The following is a 21,889-nucleotide window of genomic DNA, read 5'->3' as shown; positions in this document are numbered from 1 at the left end:
ACAACATGTAGTTACCAATAGACAATAGAATAGTCGTACAGAAGTTGAATATTGCATATATACGCCATGGGACGGCACATATTGGGGGGTTGGGGGCGGCAATTTAGTCTGGACATGCCGCCTACAAGACTTGACACTTATGATAAAACAAGGTCAAAGGAGCCCTGAATATTTGACCGTAATATACGAAGTTTGCATTGTGATAAAGTGATTTTTTCCCTTATCCTTTCTTCAGTAGGGACATTAAATACAAATTTTAAAATCCATTTCATTATTTTGCAAGTCAATAGCCAAAACATGCTGTAAGGGATGGAGATGGGGAAGTGGTGATGGGGGAGCGGGGGGGCGTCACTGAAAACTTTGCCCAGGGGTGGCACTTAGGCATACATAAGGGATAGAAATCACTCCCACCCATTCCATCCCCTACATACTCCACTCCCCTCCCCTCTACCCTCTTCCCTCCCTCTTATCATGGCACCTCCTGGATGACGGGTCATCCCTGCATCTTGTCCACTGCCCTGGGTCAGAAGCGGTGTTGCAAGACGCAGCACATCCACAGCAAGGCCGCTTCATTAAATCTGCAAACCCCTCTCATCCCCTCATGCAGAAAATACTGGGAGAAATCCCTCCAGGCTGCGCCAATTTATTTTTCATAGTCCCTCGCCCCCCATCTCCCACCACACTCCCCTTCATGCATCACATCATCATCCATATACAACCATTCTCCATTCACCCCTATCTACTGTCCTCTCCTGTCTTCAACATATGTTACCCTTTCTCAATGCCCCTTTTACCCCATCCATCCATCTCATCCTAAGTCAACCCCTTATCACTCCTTCCACCTCTGCCTTCCACACCTTTTACTAGTCTTCCTTCACTTGTGCTTTTCATGTTTCCAAACCATCCCAATATTCTTTCATCAACCCAATCTCCCAACTCCCTCTCCACCCCAGTTCTCCTTGCCTAGTTTCTCTATCTAGCTTAGTAACCCCCATCATACTTCTCAGGCATTTCATCTCGCATTCAAGCTCTTCCTCTTATGTTCCAAGTTTGTCCCATACAGTGCTGTTGGCACAGTCGTCATACACTCCTCTTAGCATCCATTCCCAAATGTCTATTTCTCGTTACATTTTTTTAATCCCCCCAAGGCATTTATTCGCTTCTTTCAGTCTACATTATACCTCCACCTCTCACTTTCCCATCACATTCGCACCAAAGTATCTAAAACTATCCACTTCCACCAGTCTTACTCGGTACTCTCTCCCAGTCTGCTGCCACTCCCCTTGTACATATCATCACCTTACTTTTATCCACTTTTTTCTTGCACTTTCGCACACCTTCCCAAACTGTCAATACCTCCTCTGATCTTGGTACAAGCAGTCGTCGGCAAACAACTGGTTTATCTCCACTTTTCTCATTTTCTTTAACCATCTCCAGTCCCTGACCCATGACCCTTGCATTCTCCTCTTGCACCACCCCATCTATGTTATAAATTGAACAGCCAGGGCAACATAACACATCCCTGATGAAGTCCCACCTTTACCTCAAACCACTCAATTTCTAATCCCAACACAAGCTCTACTATTGTGAAAACTCTTTACTGCTCTTAACAGCTTTCCTCCTATCCCATATATCTGCAATACCTCCTACAGTGCCTTCCTGTTTACCCTGTCATAAGCCTTTTCCAAATACATAAGCCCATAATACATCCTTACCTTTTCCTATAGGTTTCTTGCGTATCTTACCACAAAAATCTGATCTACACAACCCCCTACCTGTCCTAAACCCACACTGTTCCTCACCAGTTACTCCCTATGTTCCTCTCCTGATCCTCTCAATCAAGACCCTCCCATAAGCCTTCCCAACTAAAAAAAGCTGATCTCTCTGAAAGTATTAATCACACTCATTAAATAACCTCACCAGCCAGTCCATCACTGTGCCTCCTTTTTTCAGGCATTCTGCATGGCATCAATCCAACCCAGATGCCTTACCTGCTCTCATCTTAACTGCCTTCACTTTCTTTCTGTATTTCTCCTCCATTAACCTTGCTCATCATGGTCATTTTCTTAGTGCTTCCCACTACAACTACCTTTCCCTATCTGTCCTCTTTCACATTTAGCAACTCCCTAAAATACTCTGCCCACCTTCCTCTCACTGCCTTCTCTTCCATTATAATCTCTCCATCTACACCTTTTACATTTTCTTTACTTGATTTGCCTTTCTCCAATTTAATTCCAAAACATTTTTTATTACTTATAAGATTTTATCATACTCTTACTCCATTTCACATCGGCCTCCTTTATCTTGTTTTACTTTTTACTTTGTACCTCTCGTACGATTCCCTTGTCCTAATTTATTACTGTAGTTATACTTTTATGGTGAGCTATGGGTTTCACATCCTGGAAAAGTAGTGCCAGGCATTGCACATTTGTCAGTGATCCCTGACCTAGGGTTTGCCCGGGAATCTTTATCATAGAAATTACATAGGACCAAGAATGACTCGTCATTGATTGCAAGAATTGTGTGAAAAGATTCCTAGCTTGCATTGCATGGATTAGATTTAAAAGTTGCATGATGCTCTTTGTAAGTAACCACAAATTGCACTTATTGCAGGTAAGGAGAGTGCCTCGATCTTCTGAATGAGTGGAGGTTACCAGTGTGCATTTACAGAAGATTGAGAGGAGGCTGTAGTAGTTCACAGGTAAAGTGCATTTACAGTTATGACCACTTTGAATTGGTTTATGCTATGTAAAGTTTCACTCTTGTGGTGCATTTATCATGCATTTTTAAATGAAACATTATTTTTTCTGGAAATTTCTCCCAAAAATGTAAACCCCAAAGGTACATTAGTATTATCTGGTTATACTTGGAATTTAGTTAATGTAGACAAGTGTTTGGATCTACATTGGTTAGAGGTGGAGAAAAACTGGGTTCTTCTCTTTATTCTGTTGCCTCAGTCACTGGTGCTTTCCACCAAAGCCAGTGATGGTGTGGCAGTTGCCAACAGTATAATAACATTACAGTTTTACGCATTCAGTTTCTTTCAAATTATTACATTATGGAACTGCGTGGTCAATACTTATTTTAGCTCTGTACATCTCTACACAAAGTAGTGAATTATATTAACTGTTATCATATGGCAATATTGTATGGTTGAATCTGCCAGTTTGAGATGCAAGTGTCTTGGCAGTTGGACTCTCAGGTCAAGCCAATTTGGCAGGTCACATAACAGTAGGTTCTGTTGAAGCCTTGCCACTACTACCAGGATCTGATGAAGAGTAGCTAATGCATGAGTGTATGTAAGCACAAAAGTATAAATCTTGCAACAAGATAAATGAACATGGATTTGAGCAATTTCATCATAGGAAAATGCTGTAACATGGAGAAGTAGATGCATTCGTTCATCTAGGCAAGATGCAATCTTGTGAAAGGGTGGTTCGACTGCAAAGGTTGTGATATGGGAGAGTAGAGGAAAGTTGTTGGTAAAGTTTATATATAGTAGGGGTAGTACTAACTGATGATGGAATGTTTTATGTTAAGGCCATGAGGAACTTGATATCTTTGTGCATCACTCATAAGATCATGCAAATTGATTGCTTTGATTTTATTTCTCCTGTCCAATTATATGAAAAGGTCCAGTGAAATTAGGGTAGAGCTTTGAGGTGGGGGTGTGGTAGTGTGTAAACAATGTCTCAAAGTTCTAAAGTACAATTTCTCACTAAATGGTTGTGCAGATGCACCATATCCTTGGTGAGAGTGAATATATTTTTTTTTTTTACTTTAAATTTGCTACTTTGACCTTGACATAATCCTTGAAATTGTAGATGGAAGTTAATTCTGAAACAAGGTCATGTAGTCTTTTTGTCAGAGCCAAAGAGGACAAATTGAGGTGACTCAGATTTACCTAGTTGTATTATATGGGAAGGGAGCTATGCTCGTGGTGACCCGTCTTTGCATCTCTCAGCATCAAGTTTTTTCTTAAAATCTTGTAGTGTTTGCACACTGTCTAATTTGTTCCAAGTATGTCACTGTGTGGGAATCTTTTTTTTTTTTTTTTTTCCTTCATATTTCTTCTGTAATTATCTTAGTTTCTTTGGTCTCTTGTTTCTCCATTGTCCCATTTCAATACATCATTATCTAAGATTTCCATTCCCTTCATAATTCTATAGGTAGTAAGTCTCCTCTTTCCCTTTGTTCCAGAGTTGGTAATTCTAATTTGGACAGTCCTTGTTCATATGTCATTTTGGAAAGATTTGGTGCCAGTTTTGTTGTTGCTCTTTGTATTCTTTAACTTTATATTTTTGGTACTGGGTGTCCATAGTGTTGCTGTGTACTCAAGTTTTGGTCTTGTTAGTGTAGTTAAAATTTGTTATTTCCTCCAAATAGGCAAATGCCACTTTTATTGACCTCAATAAATTATAGGTTTCTCCGACTATTTTATTAATATGCTTATCCGTTGTCATGTCTTTGCTGATCATCACTCAAAGATCTTTTTCAGAGTTTACTTTTGACCTTCTTCACCAATTTTATAATCTCTCGATATTCAGTTTTTACTTTTTCCAAATTCCATTATACTACATTTCTTGATATTGAATTTCACATCCCACTTTTGAGTCTGTTTCCAAATCTTGTCCAAGTCTTGGTGTAACGAGTTGCAATCCTCCTCAGTTTTTACTTTCTTTAGTATTTTTGCATAGTCTGCAAAGATTCATATAACACTACTCCTTCATCCATGTCATTTATGTATACAGATGCTCCTCTACTTACGTTCATTCGTTTTAAGTTTTTTCGATTTTACGTTTGAACTGACTATAAAAAAAAATGTACAAAAAAAAAAAAAGTGAGTGAATTTTTTAGTTTAGTGCGCTCTCCGTAGTTCAAACGATACTTGCGCATGACGCTGCGTCCATTGTTTACATTGTACAAACGACAAACTGAGCATGCCTTGCCTCCTCCTCCTCCCCCTCCTCCTCCACCATCTCAATTTATGTTGCTTGAATTTAATTTATTTGAAATGAATGTTATTATTTTACAATGTTATGTGTATAATTAATGATTTAGGGGTGTTTTATAAGATACGGTAATAGAATTTACGGATGTATAGTACAGTAACAACTTACGTTCATTTTCAACTTACGTTCGGCTGTTCAGAACGTAACTAAAACGTAAGTTGAGGAGCGTCTGTATATCAAACATGATTGGTCCAGTACTGATCCCTGTGGGACAGCACTTATTTCTTCCTAATTTGAGAATTTGTCTCTAATTACTACTCTCAATTTCCTCCCAATCAGGAAGTCTTTCATCCATTCCAATAATTTTCCTCTGACAACTATTGATTCTATCTTCCTTGTTAGTTTGTGTGGTAACTTATCAAATGCCTTTTGTAGGTCCAGAAAAGCACAGTCTGCCCAACCATCTCTTGTGTTGTCTAATCTTGAGTAGCAGATCAAGTTTGTTGTACATGATCTTCCTTGTCTGAATCCAAATTGATTTGGATTCAGTCATACAGTGGCCGCAAAAAAAATGTACACACTAAGGTTTTTTGGATAATAAAACGCAAAAGTATTACTTTCATGGGTTTTATTCACACTTTATATTTACAAATATTTTCATTTAGTATTTGGTCATGTTTCCTTTGACCTTCAACACCATCTCAAGTCTCTTAGGCATCGATGTAGTGAGGTTCTCGAAGTATGCGAGGTCCATCTGCACCCAGTACTTCCTCAGCGCCTCCTTCAGCTCGGAAATACTGGCGGGTCGCAGCTTTTCCACCTCGTGTTTCATGATGTTCCACGCCTTTTCTATCGGGTTCAAGTCCGGGGAATTACCAGGCCACTCTAAAACAACGATATTGTGGTCATCAAGGAAGGTTTTCACTGCTTTGGACTTGTGGGCAGGGGCACCATCTTGCATGAAAAAATCACACTCGTGAATGTTCCAAAATGTCAGTAAATGTTCTCTTAGCACATCAATATAATTTGCGGATTTCATTGTAATGTTTTTAGGAAGAAAATAAAGCCCCCCCCTGCCCTTGTTCCCACTAAAGGCACCCCATACCATAACACTGTCAGGGTGCTTCACCGTTTTAACCGTCTAGTGAGGATCGTACCGTGACACAGAACTGGGGCGATGGACCACTTTTGAGCCGCCCCTGACAAGCCGAAAAGTACTCTCATCGCTGAACATTACTTTTTTCCACTGTTCAGGGGTCCAATCTTTGTATTTCTTGCAGAACTTCACCCTCTTCTTCTTCATCGCCTCTGTCAGGAGGGGTTTTTTGGCGGCGCGGCGAGCAGGGAGTTTCAGATCTTTTTGCAGGCGGTGTTGAATCGTCCGAACAGACACCTTCTTCAGGAGGTCAGGGTGCTTCTCCTTTAGTTCCACGGCAGTAATGGATGGTTCAGCTAACACCTCACGCTTCAAGACCTTGTCTGTTCATGGGCTGGTCTTTCTTGGTGCTCCAGAGCCCTTCTTTCGTGGTGGAATGGTGCCGGGTGGGACGCTGGCGGCTGCCTTCTTCAGGTTGTATACGACCCTTTTGTCACCTTCAGGTCTACGGCCACGCGTATCACAGACCACCCCTGCTCCAGTAGGGTGATGGCACGAGTCTTCTCCTCCATTGTAAGTTTATTTCGTCCCATTGTGGCAAGTGGTTGTGGAGTTATAGGCCGTCAAAGTTGGTGAGCGAGTGCAAAAGCGGGCACTGAGGAGCGCGTAAATTTAATCCCCACTCACTGAGCTGTTGAAGCTCACTGATGCTTGCTGTGGCGGGGACGCATGACGTCAGCCTATCACGTGGGTGCTACGTCACTCCCTAGGTCCTCCCACTATTCCTATGGTGGGAATGCAATAAAAATGTACACGCAGTTTTGTGTGTACGTTTTTATTGCGGTGAAAATGTGTACTTTTTTTTGCGGCCACTGTAGTTTTTTTTCAAATGTTTAACCCATCTATTTCTGACTACCTTTTCACAAATTTTTGCTACTGTGCTCATCAGGGAGATCAGTCTGTAATTTGATGGGTCTTCCTTGTTTCCTCCCTTATAAATTGGTACAATGTTTGCCTTTTTCCAGTCCTATGGCTCTTTTCCTTCTTCAAGTGAGAATTTAATTATTGTATATTTTGTCTGTTAATTCTTCCATGCATTCTTTCAGTGTCCAATTTGCAATTCCTTCTGGACCATGTGATTTTCTGACATCAAGGGTTTTGATTTGGCCACTGATTTCCTTTTGTTACAATTATTTCTTTCATTGAGGGGGATCTCTATTTCCTCGGGTGAATTTTCAGTTGTAAATACAGATTTGAAATGGTTGTTCATAATTTCAGCCATTTCCAGTTCTTCTGTATATTCATGCTTACCTTAGCGCAGCTTTTCTATTTCTTGTTTGCTCTTTAGTTTGCCATTTACATACCTATAGAATAGTTTGGGTCCTTCCATGCTTTTTTTTTTTTTTCCATCTCTGCGTATTTTTACATACACATTTTTAGTTTGATGTACATTTGCCATTTGCTTGTTTTCTTGTCTCTTTTCCATTTCTTCCAAGCTTTGTCTCTTTTATCCTTAGCCTTACTACACCTTTTCTTGCACCAGCTTTTTATGTATCTTTCCATTTTTTGTTGTACGTATTTATTTACTCCCTCATTGTAAATATTTTTAGTATATTCCATTCCTCTTCCATCCCTGTTTCTTCATTTAGGAATTTTTCCCAATTCGCGTTGCGAAAGAATTGTTAATCAATTTTTGTTGTACATTAGTCTTCCTATTCTATGTTTATCATTTCTGCTCTGATCCATTTGCTCTTCCAACTCAAATTCTATTAGTACATGGTTACTTTCCTATCGGAGTTTTGTAATAAATTTTATTGATAATTTCAGGCTCTGTCATAAGTATTAAATCCAGCCTTGATGGTTCTTCACTCTGTATCTGGTATTTTCTCTTATCCACTGAGTCATTGTGTATTCAATGGTCATGTCAAGCAGGATGTTGCCCCAGAGTTCCTCTCCACCCTTCACTGTAATTTCCTCCCATCATATTTCTTTTGAATTAGTCACCCAAAATCACTGTTTCCTGTCCTTCAGTACATTAGTTAATTCATATTTTGTATCTAATAATGTTTTGGAGTAATCACTTTCTGTCCAGGACTTTTGGGGGGCACATACACCACTACAAATTTTCTACTCTTCATATGTTGGCTTTAGACTTTTATCATAATTGATTCTAAATTATTTTTTTCCTTCAGTTATGTTTGTTACATTAAATCTTTATTAGTCAAAATTAATACTCTGCCACCCTGTTTATCCTTTCTTTGTCCAGCAGTTGTATAAACCTTGTACAACAGTTGGGTGGTGGAGTATATTTTAAATTAGTTTTCACTATTCCCATGATGTCTGGTTTTTCTAAGGCCAGGTAATCATTTAATTCGTTCATTCCTGAAGTTATTCCATCTATGTTGGTATTATGGTAATTACGGTTTAATAATTCATTAGGAAGTCCGAGAATTTACTTGGTAGCGTTCTCAGATTAGTGGGTCTGAAATAAGGTTGAACTTGAAGGCTGTGAAGATGTAAAGAAGTCCCTTGCCATTGATTTTAAGTGGTCTGTTGGGAACCAGAGCTCTGGGTGATTTCCTGTTCAGACCCGACGATAGTGGCCGTATTTGGTGGGCTCTTACATGTTTGAAAAAAGCTTGAAGCCGTGGGTTAACTTTAACTTTAAGTAATTTCTCAAAGTTTCCGATTTATCAAACCAAAATTACTTCATAGATTTAATAAATAAAAGGGAGGGGAGTTTAATTGTATCTTATTTAAAGTTATGATAGGCATGGTTCGAAGTTTCAGGGTAGGCTCCTGAATCAAAAGAAAATAACACCTCGAGGGAAAGTTCCCGAACCGAGGTAAGCACTAATATTCCCAATAATAATTACCACAACCTCCCCGACAACAAAAAGAAAGTGTTTAATAAATACAACACTTTCGTGGAAAATTTACAATAACCATTTAAGTGCTAGAGACCTTACTTGGTCTCTAGAGGCTAGCACAGTCTTATGAGAAGGTCTCAAAGAGGAAGGGTCTCAAGCAACAGTAGTTTTTCAAAGAAATAACCTCCAAGTTAGAGGCCTCGTCGAAGGGCTCCAACTCTCTAGCCTGCAAAATGGGATCCCCAGGGGGATTCATCCTCATGATGGGAATGTAACTCTATCCCTTTCCCTTAAGCTGACCAAGTACTCTGTCAGCCATTGTTTCTTAAACTCTTCATAAAAACAACCCCTACAGTCCATGACTAAGTTGAGAAGAAAAGGATAGTCTTCTCCCGATTCCCATTCAGGGACTTGTTCCAAATCGCCAAACATCAAGGAAGGAATAGTCCTTCCTATAAGGAAATCATTTGGGGTAATGACATCTACCTTGTTTTCACAGGAATGATATGTAAGTGGTCTATTGTTCAAAAAATTTTGAACATTGGACAAAAGAGTGATAATCTCAGCCAGGGAAGGAACAGATCTATCCAATACCTTATAGAGACATTGTTTTGCTGTCTGAATTAACCTTTCCCAAGTGGCACCATACCATGCAGCATAAACAGGGATGGTTCTATGCTGAACAGGGGAAGTTTTAAACTTCTCTTCAAATTCAGAAGATGTCATAAGTTGTTCAATAACACTTCCTGCTTGTACGAAGGATTTAGCATTATCAGAATAAACAACATAAGGAATTCCATATCTATTAGCAAACCTAACAAAAGCCAAAATGAACTCAGGAGTGGACATAGAATCCACATGGCTCCATGATGCTCGGTTTGTTACACACAAAACACTTATAAGGCAAAGCGGCCTTTAATCCGGGGCATTCCAAAGAGCCATGTCCATGATTCAAACATCTGTTACAGTCCTAATTGAACTGCTCTAGCTTTCCTGTGTTCAAGGGAAATACAGGAAGAACACTTTGGACTTGCGTGGTCAGAAGCGGGGCAAAAGCTCCCTTGTTAGAATCAAAAGTTTTTTTTCAAGGAATTTTCCTTGAAGGCAAGGGAGCTGGTAGTATCACTTAATTAAATTTTTGGATTTCGGAGAACTTTCTAATTGTGACACCATGGTGTCAAGGATGGTAAGAGAAAGCGACTCAAGTTGTGAATTTTTAAGAGGTTTCAAGTCCTTTGAGATAAGACCCTTTTTATGGGATCTTTGTCTTCGGACTTTTTAAGTCCTCAAACTCGGAAAATTACCTTTTGTCGCTAGCCATTTTGAAACGGCAAACAAACTAAATTAAAGACTAAATTCTCAAATTAGAGAAAATTGACTCTGAGAGAATTAAACCTTAGTCTGAGAAAATTAAACCTACGGTAATTACAGTTTTACACTACATAGCAGAACACCCACACACACCAAGAAACATTAAAACTACACCCAAAGACCTTTATTACACACAGATACTCTTCTCTTCCTCCACAACCACCAAATACCAGCCTCCGGAAACATATTCATAATCATATCACTCACCGCTCCATTAACACACTGAAAGACAACACACTGCTGCATGCCAGACCCCCTGATATCCACCCTTCTGAATCCTCTCTCCCACGTAAGGACAGAGTCCACTTGGCCAGACTGCGATGCGGTCACCACCCAGCACTTCTAAGCTACCAGAAGAGGCTGGACGACCGTGTTGTGAACAGCTGCCCAGGATGTAACACTTCACCCCATACCATACAACACATAATGGAAGACTGCATTATACACAATCATACACGCAAACAACACAACATACACTCTATAAAGGATTTGTGGGAAAACCCAGTTTCGGCTGTGGCCTTCCTTGGGGAGACGGGACTGCTCGGACAGACAGTCTAGGGAACGACAACAACAACAACAACAACAACAACAGTTTAATGATTCATTAGGAAGTCTGAGAACTTACTTGGTAGCATTCTCAGACTAGTGGGTGTGAAATAAGGTTGAACTTGAAGGTTCCTGATGTGAAGACGTAAAGAAGTCCCTTACCGTTGATTTTAAGAGTGGTCTGTCAGGAACCGGAGCTCTGGGTGATCTCCTTTTGACCTGATGATAGTGGCCCTATTCGGCGGGACTCTTACGTGTTCGAAAAAAGCTCGAAACCACGGGTTAACTTTTACTTTAAGTAATTTCTCAAAGTTTCCCAATTTATCAAACCAAAATTACTTCATAGATTTAGTAAATAAAGGGAGTGGAGTTTAATCGTATCTTGTTTAAAGTTACGATAGGCATGGTTCAAAGTTTCAGGGTAGGCTCCTGAATCGAAAGAAAATAACACCTCGAGGGAAAGTTCCTTAACTGAGTAAGCACTAATATTCCCAATAATAATTACCACAGTATAAGCTATTTTTAATTTCCTTTCTCCTTGTCTTTTTTGTGTCCATTTCCTTTTTCCTTGTATTCCAGTTTCTCAGCCTCTGGTCCACCACTCTTAATTTATTTATTTTTTTCCAGTTTCTGTTTTCGTGTTTTCATTCACTTCGTTTCTAAGTTTTATTTTTTCCTCACTCTTTTCTTTTTTTTTATCCATATTTTTGTAATGTTCACTATTTGCTAATTTCGTTCTGGATAGTACTTCCTCTGCAATTGTTTGAGATCTAAGCTTTATTTTCAGTAGCCTGTATTTTTTCTTTAGTATCTGCCCATCCTGTAGGTCTCCTCGATTTCCCTATCCAAGCCTTGCCCTTCCGCTTGTAATTCTTTCAGAATTAACTTGGCGATCTTTCTCCTTTTCCCTCTACATCATGCTTCTCTTTAATGCCCTAGATTACAATGATTTTTTTTTTTTTTTTTTATCCACTGTGTCCAAGTTGTATTTTACGGGAAGGGGAGCTATGCTTGTGGTGTCCTGTCTTCATATCTCATTTTATCTAGACTTTCTTTAAATTTGTGTATTGTTTTTGCACACTTTCTTGTCTAACTTGTTCCAAATGTCTATTACTCTGTGGGGAAAGCTGTTCTTTTTCAGATCGCTTCTATAACTCTCTTGAGTTTCTTTCCATGTCCTCTAGTATTTCTACTATCCCATTTTATTAGATCCTATCAATAGTTTCTATGCCTTTCATGATTCTATAAGTAGTTATCAAGTCTCCTCTCTCTTCTTTGCTCTGTCTGTCGCTCGAGATTTGCTAGTCTCTCTTCATATGATAGTTGTGAGTGTGTTGGTGCCAATTTTGTAATTGCTCTTTGTATTCTTTCAAGTTTTATTATTTTTTTGTACTTGGTGACCACGTTGTCTTTGCATATTCCAATCTTGGTACTTACCAGGGTGACTAGTATGTTCTTCATTTCTTCGTCCAGGTATGTAAATGCCACTTTGTTCTTGTTAAATTATAAGTTTCACCAAAAACTTTGTTTTTCTCAGGGGACATATTACTCATAATGATGACTCCCAGGTCCTTCTCTTTTTTGTTTTTTTTTTCTTCTTCCAAATTCCATTATACTAAACTTATTTATATTGAATTCCATCTCCCACTTCCTACTCCATTCCCATGCTTTATTGAGATCACTCAGTAGCGACTCTCAATCTTCTTCAGTGTTCACTTTTTTCAACAATTTTGCATCATCCGCAAAGAAGCTCGCATAACTTTCAATTCTTTTATCCATATCATTATATATAAATATATATATATATATATATATGTATATATATGTATATATATATATACGTATATGTATATATGTATATATATATATAATATATATATATATATATATATATATATATATATATATATATGTATAGCAAACATTATTTGGGCCAGAACTATTCCTTGTGGAACACCACTTATCACTTCATCCCAATTAGTGTTTCTCTTATCACTACTCATTTTTCTTTCTTGCAAGAAGTCTTCCATCCACTTCAATTTGTCCTGTATTCCTGCAGTTTCTAATTTCTTAATCAACTTTTTTGTGGCACCTTATTAAAAGCTTTTTTCAGGTCTAGAAATGCACAATCAGCCCATCCATCTTTCTTGTATTACATATATTAGCCTTGAATAGAAATACATTAAGTTTGTGACGCATGATTGTCCTTGTCTAAATCCAAATTGCCTTGGATTTAGTACAGTGTTTTTTTCCAAATGCCTTACCCATCTACTTTTGATAATTTTCACAAATTTTTGCTATCGTACTTGTTAGAGACCAGTCTATAGTTATTAGGGTCTTCTTTGTTTCCCCCTTTATTGGTACTATATTTGCTCTTATCCAATATTTTGGAACTTTTCATTCAATGAACTGTTTATTAGGCTATGTATTTTGTCTGTTCGTTCATTCCTGCATTCTCTCAATCTAGTTTGCTATTTCATCTGGTGCATGTGATTTTCTGACATCGAAATTACTCAAGTGTTTCATTATTTCATTCCTAGATACTTCTATCTCTTTCATGGGGGGAACTTTCTCCTCCCATTCAATATCTCTAGTTTATGTTCTCCCTTGTAAACACAGATTTAAAATGCTTTTTCATAATTACTATTTCCTCTGTGTATTCAACTCCTAGTTGTAGTTTCTCTAATTGTTGTTTGTGTTTTAAATTTGTTTACAAATCTGAAATAGTTTTGGTTGATCTTTACATTTTTCTGACCTCTTTCTCCTATTTTCTCTTCTCTGCACACTTGTACGTATTCATTTCTATAACTAGTATATATTTTCCATTTTTCAGGTCTTTTGTATTTTTTCCATTTTATCCAAGCTTTATCTCTTTTGTCTTTTAACTCCCTACCTCTTTTGTTGTACCAGCACTTTATTCTTTTTCTTGCTTTTGTCTTGGGACATACTTTTCCACTCCTTTATAAATTTGTCAAAATATTCCATTTCTCTTCTACTGTTGTTTCCTCCTTGTGTATTCTTTCCCTGTCTGCTTTTTGAAAGAATTCTCTTTATTGTATCAATTTATTTCGTACATCAATCTTCCCTTTTTATAGTTAATTTTGTTCATGTATTTTTCCCCATTTAGTTCCAGTTCAACCAATATGTGGTCAAGTTTTCTTATTGGTGTCTTATATTCAATCTTGTCCACTATTTCAGGTTCTGATGTGATTATTAGGTCCAGTCTTAATGGTTCTTCCTCATTTCTATACCTAGTATTCTCTTGAATCCATTGTGTCATTGTATGTTCTATAATCATATCAAGTACTACATTTCCCATAGGTCATCTCCACCTTCACTGTCGTCTCTTCCCAGCAGACTTCTTTACAATTAAAGTCACCCATTATAACTATTCTTCCATCTTCCATTATCTTATTTAGTGTTATCCTTTTCTTTTAACATATTTTTGTTTTTTTTCTCTTCCCATGAAGCCATTTTAGGAGGCACATAATTGACTACAAACTTTCTGCTCTTTCCATCCTTGTCTTCCATTTCCATCATAATCCTCTCTACTCTATTCTTTCCGTATGTGACATTCCTCACATTTATATCCTTAGTCAGGAACATAACTCCAGCTCCTTGTTTTACCTCTGTTTCTAATCCAATAATTATATGCAGCATGTCCTACACTGTTGGGTGGTAGTGGACCTTTCAATTTTGTCTCTGCAATTCCCATTATGTCCAGCTGTTTTTCCTCCGGGTAGTCATTCAATTCATTCAAGCCTGTTATTAAGCCATCTATATTTGTGTAAGACTCTTAATTTTCTGCTACTTCCATTGTGTTTTGTTTGGTGCAATGCATATATGCATACTTGTCTTGTGGGTGAGAGCCGGTAGATGTAGGTAGAAAGGAGACTGCATTGTTCTAGAAATTCTCCAACAATAACTTCTCCAGGAGTTTAGAAAACTGGTAATAGCAAAATTGGTCAATAGTTGTTACAGCTAGATTTGTCGCCTGATTTAGACATCTGAACTACCTTTGCTGTTTTCATAGCATCTGGGAATAATTCTTGCTGAAATGACTTGCATATTGCTAAAAAATTTGTTTGGCATGATTTGCTTTGAGGCTCATTGATTCCTAGATAATCTAGCAATTTCTTACTTTGCATTGATTTGACGGTATTCATAACCTTGTCTTCGGTGACTGGTTTTAACAACATGGTGTTACTGATTCATTGTTTCACAAGTCTTGCAAGTTTGATTACTTTTTATTTGCTTCACAAGGTTAGGTCCTACGTGGGAGAGGAAATCATTAAATTCACTTGCTATATCTTTTTTTGTTTTGCCTTTTTTAACAAGGTCTGTATTAGTCGTGATTTTTAATTTTTATTTTCAGAGTATCATGGAGTTTTTTCTTGCAGTTGCATATGATTATCAGTTTGTTTTTGTACATTTTGTACAGTACTTGATTTTGTCAGCTGTGGACTTGCTTTTAATGAATTTCTTGTAAAGTTTATTTTTCTTTCGACATGCATTCTTCAGGCTGTTAGTAAACAATGGTTTTGAATTTTTGTTTTATTTTATTTCTACCTCTCTCACTGGGCAACATTTGTTAGAATTACTCATGCTTAAAAATTCGTATGATTGGCATTTTCAGACTTGTAAGCCAGATTCCAGTTTTATTTTTTCAAGCACTTTTAATTTTGTAATACTTGTCATCTATTTTACGATTTATTAAAATTTCGGGTTTTGATTTGTGATGGATTTCTATTGAGTTAATCGTGAATACAGGCAGGTGATCACTCGTGTCACTTAATAAAATACCACTAATTGTCAGAACTTATAATGTTGGTGAAAATAATATCTATTAGTGTCTCACTGGTTTTTGTTATTCGGGATTCGGGTTGTTTGTTTTTTAATGGAAACTAACCTAATGAAAAAGTTATATCGGTAAAGTGCCTGGTTTGTTTGTGTGTTTCATACTTAAGTAAATCAATGTTGAAATTGCCACAAATATAGGTTCTTATTTTTTAGGGGAATTAAGATTTCTTCAAGGATATTAGTAAACTTGTTGATATTAGTGTCTGGCTTTCTGTAAATACTTATGGTGTTTCTTTTTGTTTGACTGTTAATCTCAATGGATACGCAATCAAATAAGTTTTCATATGAATTAGAGGATTTGATTAATAATTAACACGACGGTGTTTTTGACGTATAGAGACTCCGCCTTTGTGGAGCTGATGATTAGCGCTGTATGGAGTATAATCTGGTAAGAAATTAATTAGACACCTGGGGTCAATCCATGTCTCGCTTATCACCGACGTCAAAATTTTTGAGCAACTTCAGAACAATCAATCTTCTGGTAATTGGCATTTAAGTGAATCAAAGCAAAACCGTTAATCTCGTGAAACTGTCAAATTGTGTATCAGTAATTGCAGTCTTTTGTTAGCTTTGAGTAAAAATTTTGTTCTGATCAATTGGGGTGTTACTGTGATTAAATATTGTAAATTCATTCTGTTATTTTGTCTATATCTTTGTACATGTTAATAGAAGTGTATACATCTGGGTTTTTTGATGCACGTGTTGAGGAATACAACATTTCAATTTCTGTGGACGATGCATGAAAGGGAAATATTTTTGAACAATCTTAACAGAACCAGTTTTTGAATATATTATTTTTGACAATATATGCTGGAACATTTGTGTACATGAAGTGAAGTAAATGATGACAGATTGAACATTTCAGGCGATTCTTTGGGACAAAAGTTTGGCAGGAAGAACGGGTATTTTTTTTTAGTTTAGTTTTGTGTTGGTAGAAGTGATCATGGTTGTGGTAAAAGACTTAGAGTTAGCAGATCAAGAAAATAATGTTAAAAAAACTAGTTACAATTTAAGTCGGATAACTGATCAAGGTTACTCACCTGAAATACCTTTTGGTCATTGTTCTTCATAAAAACCTTCCAGTCCCTGGTCCAGGTCGATGGTAGTTTCCCTTGGTTCCTCAGGTCTCGTGCTACTCTGGCTATCTCTGTTCCGTTTGGTCATATGTTCGTTCATGTAAAATGGCCGTCCCCTTCAGTTTCTTGGCGTTCTTCAGTATGTGTACTTTAGTCTTCCTTGATATAAATCTAACAATCACATTGTGGGTACCGTCCTGTCATTGTTTTCCTAGTGTGTGACAAGCTGAAATGTGTGTGATCTGTATTCCTTTGTTACTCGGTTTCAATCACTTGATTCTTCAATATTTCGTCCACTGTTGTCTTCGCTAAAGTCAGAATCACCTTTCACTAATAATTATGTCCTCTTTCGTCGTGTATTGTTCCAAATCATCCAATTTAGCTTGAAGGGTCTCCTCTTATGATATGAAGTCCAATATCTCATGCTGTCAGGTGATCAGGTCTTTTAACTCGACGATAGTTGATCACAGGAACTGTCGGTCTTCTTTTCTGGCTTTCTCATTGGATGGGTTATCTTCTTCTCTGGCCTTGAGTAAAGTCTCCACCATATCTTCCAGTTTCTTGTTGCTGTTCCTGGTGGCCATCATGCTGCTATTAGTTACACGTAGGGAGCGATAACCCTTTACCGCTTGAATTTTACAGGATGAATAAAAAAAATCATGGCACATTTCTTTATTCATTATAAGGAAATACATCCTGTTGTAATGAAAACAACTAATGAAACCATTTTATATAAAAATTTTAAAGTGGACAAATTTGTCTCTTCAGGCACAGTCCTTTTTTGACACACTGAAAATACAAAAATTGAAACGATGAAAGAAATGCACTTGGTGAAGAAATTACTGCACACAGGTGGAAAGACATAAACAAAGAAAAAAATTAGTAACAAAAAAAAAGTCTATCAAACTTATTCAGTATCTTGAAAAATCTTTATGAAAACTAAGGAAACAGTTTCTCTTTGTAAGGGGACAAAAATGCCTCTTTCGGCAGTAAAGGGTTAATAGCAAATCGCTTATATAGCGGCTTACGACATAAGGGGAAAAAAATTAACGTCGAAATCGACTACAAAAAATGTTAAATTTAAATGTTAAGATTAAATTCTCAAAATTCAGAGATTAACACTAAATCTGAGAAAAATTACTCAATGTCTGAGAAATTTAAACCTATCGTATTTATGGTTTAAAGTTTCACACGGGAAAGTCTGAGAACTTACTTGTTTCTATTCTCAGGCATTGGTAGTCTCTGAAGTTGAAGTGAAATCTTGATGGCTTCCTATGAGAACCGTAAAAGTCCAGCCGAGGTTTCTTGAGAGAAGCGTCTGGTACCAGTGCTGAAGGAGATCAGACGTTCAGTTGACGAAAAGCAGTGTCGTTCGGCAGGGACTCTTACGAGTTAATGAAGGCTTCGAAGCCACGAGACAACTTATACTTTAAGCAAATTCTCAAAGTTCCCGATTTATAAACCAAAATTACATCATAGGTTTAATAAAATAAAGAGTGAGGGGAGTTTAATTGTATCTTAGTTACGATAGTGTGGTTCGCAGTTTCAGGAAAGGTTCCTGAATCGAAATTAAACAAGCCTTGAGAATCGCCATAACTTAAGGTAAACAGTGTAATTCCCTAACAATTACAATTTAGCTTACACACTTTACATGTACGTCCTGTACCGGTATGACTAATTACCCCACCGGACTCCAACGGACTGCACCGGACTCCAACGGACTGCACCGGACTCCAACGGACTCAACGGACTGCACCGGACTCCAACGGACTGCACCGGACTCCAACGGACTGCACCGGACTCCAACGGACTGCACCGGACTCCAACGGACTGCACCGGACTCCAACGGACTGCACCGGACTCCAACGGACTGCACCGGACTCCAACGGACTGCACCGGACTCCAACGGACTGCACCGGACTCCAACGGACTGCACCGGACTCCAACGGACTGCACCGGACTCCAACGGACTGCACCGGACTCCAACGGACTGCACCGGACTCCAACGGACTGCACCGGACTCCATCGGACCGCACCGGACACCATCGCACCGCACCGGACTCCAACGGACCGCACCGGACTCCATCGGACCGCACCGGACTCCATCGGACCGCACCGGACTCCATCGGACCGCACCGGACTCCATCGGACCGCACCGGACTCCATCGGACCGCACCGGACTCCATCGGACCGCACCGGACTCCATCGGACCGCACCGGACTCCATCGGACCGCACCGGACTCCATCGGACCGCACCGGACTCCATCGGACCGCACCGGACTCCATCGGACCGCACCGGACTCCATCGGAACCGCACCGGACCTTTACACAAGCTAAAACCTACCCCACCGGAGGTGGAGATTGATCTTTGGTCAAATGGAATGTGTATTTTGACAGTTTGACCAGTGGATCGAGTTTCTATCACTCGAGGTACCGTAGGCCTAAAACCCCAACGATCGAGAACCTGAGTCAATTGGAGTCCGAGTTTTGTCTGACCTCTACCCTTTGATCTGTCCATGGAGGTCTTAATAGTATCTCCATGATCTGTCCATGGAGGTATTATATACCTCCATGATCTGTCTGACATGGGTGATCCTACCGGAGTTAATATAAAACTCCAATTTGGGCATAGATCTCTGGGTCAACGAGGTACGCAAGCTACTTCACCATGGCAAGGTATCAGACTCATTGAAGTAGAAGAAAGGAAGAACAAAGAACAATTAAAAGCAAGTTTGACCACTCCATTTATTCACATTAATCACAGGGTTTGAAGATATTTATTTCTTAAGATGATTACAGCACATCAGCAAGTTTGACCACTCCACGGAGTTAATCACATTAAAAGCAGATTAGAACACAAAAGGATAAAATCGTAAAATGTAATATTCAACCAGATTCGTATTCTATGTATTCCGTCCATCAGTTCAATAAAGTCACGATTGAATCACCTTAAAGTTCGAGGCGAACACGTTTACTTTTGGGTGTGAATGTCTTAGCGTTGACTTTCCTCTTCCGTTGTCCTGGCTTCTTCCCAGCACTTGGTGTATGGGGCACTTTGAGCAGACCATTCGTCGATGTGACCAGGGCGTCCTTCTGTGGGATCCTTGCTCTTAGAAATTTCCTGGTTGCTCTGTCCTTCTGTTCCTCGGTCATCGCTGCCCATTTGGCGTAAGGGATGGCATGAGATTGGTAATGTTCAGACAGTCTGTAATTACCGCGTCCAACAAGTGCCCATTTCACGTCTGTGTACATTGCAGTGATTATGTCATACAGAGTGTCTATGAGTCTGTCTGCCGGTTGTGCCTTCCAGTTTACTGCATTTTTCAAGATGTGGTTCCCTGACTCAGCGTTGTTGTTGGTCCATTTTAGGTCGGCACAATGGCTTTTGGCGACGTTCTTCCGATGGTCTTCTAAAAGTGGGAGGAGTTGTCGGCTAAGGTAGTTTGCCAGTATGCTTGATTTTTCCTTTATTTCATCCACAAGGGCGTCTGCATTCACCTCAAACTCGATGACATCGTCGAATAAGAGTCCCTTTTCTCCAAATATTTTGTTGATAACATCCTGTCTGTCTGTCTTGTCCATGCCAACTTTGTCCTGAATGTAATGTGAAAGATTCTCTTTCAAGTGCCGCGTGCAATAAATGATCTTTGCTTCGGGGAAGGCGCATTTCAGGGCATTTCGAAGAGCTTTTTCGTCATCACTTCCAACGGTCAGATTGTGCAAGTCAACACTGATTAGTTCACATCGAATCCGAGAAAAAAATTCGTGATAGTCCTTCAGAGTGGACGTCCCGTGTAAAAACATTGGTCCAAAAAATATAGGGTGGTCTTTTGTATCTGTTCTGATGACTGCGCGATTCTTAAATGTTGTAGTTGTGACAAACACCTCTCCCAAATTAAAAGTTCTGTCTACCCCAAGGACACTTCCTCCAGTACAACAGAAGCGCTTCAGGTCCTCAACTTGATCATCGGTATACAGTATTATGCATGGAACCTTGTTTTTTGAATGCGTTACGCCTTGAACAAATGGGTGGCTTTGAGTCATGTTGGTCGCTTTCAGGATATGATCCGCAAAATTCTTTGTATTCCTTGTCTTGATCCTTCTCTGGTCGTTCTTTCCTTTTATCATGATATTTTTTATTTCGTATCTGTTTGGAGTCTCGTGGTGCATCCTCTAATGGTCCTTCGATGAGTAACCGGTTGTAAACGGTCATAACTGGGTTGGATTTTGCTAACTCTCCTATGGTTTGAAGCACGTGTCCCGGTGTCCTTTGATAGTCATCCGTAGCGTTTTTGCAGTTACCATGTGGTTGAAGGCCAGGGTGTTTTCCAACGTATTCTACAAGTGCTATCGGCTTTTTTTCACAAAAATGTGGTGGCGACTTGGTGACAATTGTGACTCTCCTCTTGAAAGTGGCGTCCTTCTTCAGTTTGTTATATAGTCTATAGACTTCGAAGATCTCATCCTCAGATGGCTGTGGTTGTAATGGGACATAGACTCTTTTCTTGTTGATCATCTTTTCGTAACAATATGCGCCATCACTTTGATACAGTCGGCGTAGTTTCTCTTGCTCTATCAAATGAGGTACCGTTGTACAGTTGCCACTGCTGCTAAGCCAGACCCCACAGTTGTCATGGTACTCATAACGTCGTCCCTTTTCCTTTCTTTCCAGATTTTCCCTGTTGCAAACAATAAAATAGGAATTGTCCTTGTTACCCAATGGGATACCTGACAGTGGGGAGGACGCATTGCGAAAAACCTCTGCGACACGTTCCGTGGACATGAATGTGCAGTCGGGGAGCCTCCTGCGATTTTCCTCACTCGCCAAAGTTGGTTCCGCAATTTTGTCTTCGGACTTTCCGCCAGAATCACTAACGTCATGAGGTAAGTTGCTGTTGTCTATAGTAACTACTTCTGGCACAGTGCTTGGTGGCGAATGTTTGAAAAGTGGAATGAAGTGGTTTGGAGAAAACTGCCTGACCAAGGTGGGCGTGAGCAACTGTGACCACATTAAAACCACGCGGGGTTCTTTCGTCTTTGAAACTCCTCTTCTGCAGCATTTTCTTGAAAAGGGTTCGGCGAGAAACTCATTTGCGGTTACGGGAGGGTAGTAAGACC

At 39.2% G+C, this 21,889-nt stretch overlaps 1 long non-coding RNA gene across 1 annotated transcript in view; it reads left to right on the top strand.

Moving 5' to 3' along the window:
* LOC143039204 (uncharacterized) overlaps positions 1-21,644 on the top strand; it is a 52,586-nt gene extending 30,942 nt beyond the window's left edge. Inside the window, exons 2-3 of the long non-coding RNA XR_012967627.1 lie at positions 2,614-2,701; positions 21,444-21,644. This is a non-coding gene — a long non-coding RNA (uncharacterized LOC143039204). The remainder of the gene's footprint in view (positions 1-2,613; positions 2,702-21,443) is intronic.
* The last annotated feature ends 245 nt before the right edge of the window (positions 21,645-21,889 follow it).

This window comes from Oratosquilla oratoria, chromosome 26, assembly GCF_046742065.1.
Source record: "Oratosquilla oratoria isolate Oo_2021 chromosome 26, ASM4674206v1, whole genome shotgun sequence".
In the NCBI taxonomy this organism is placed as follows: domain Eukaryota; kingdom Metazoa; phylum Arthropoda; class Malacostraca; order Stomatopoda; family Squillidae; genus Oratosquilla; species Oratosquilla oratoria.
Note: the sequence above shows the minus strand (reverse complement) of the source record. Positions and strands in the feature narration are given on the sequence as shown.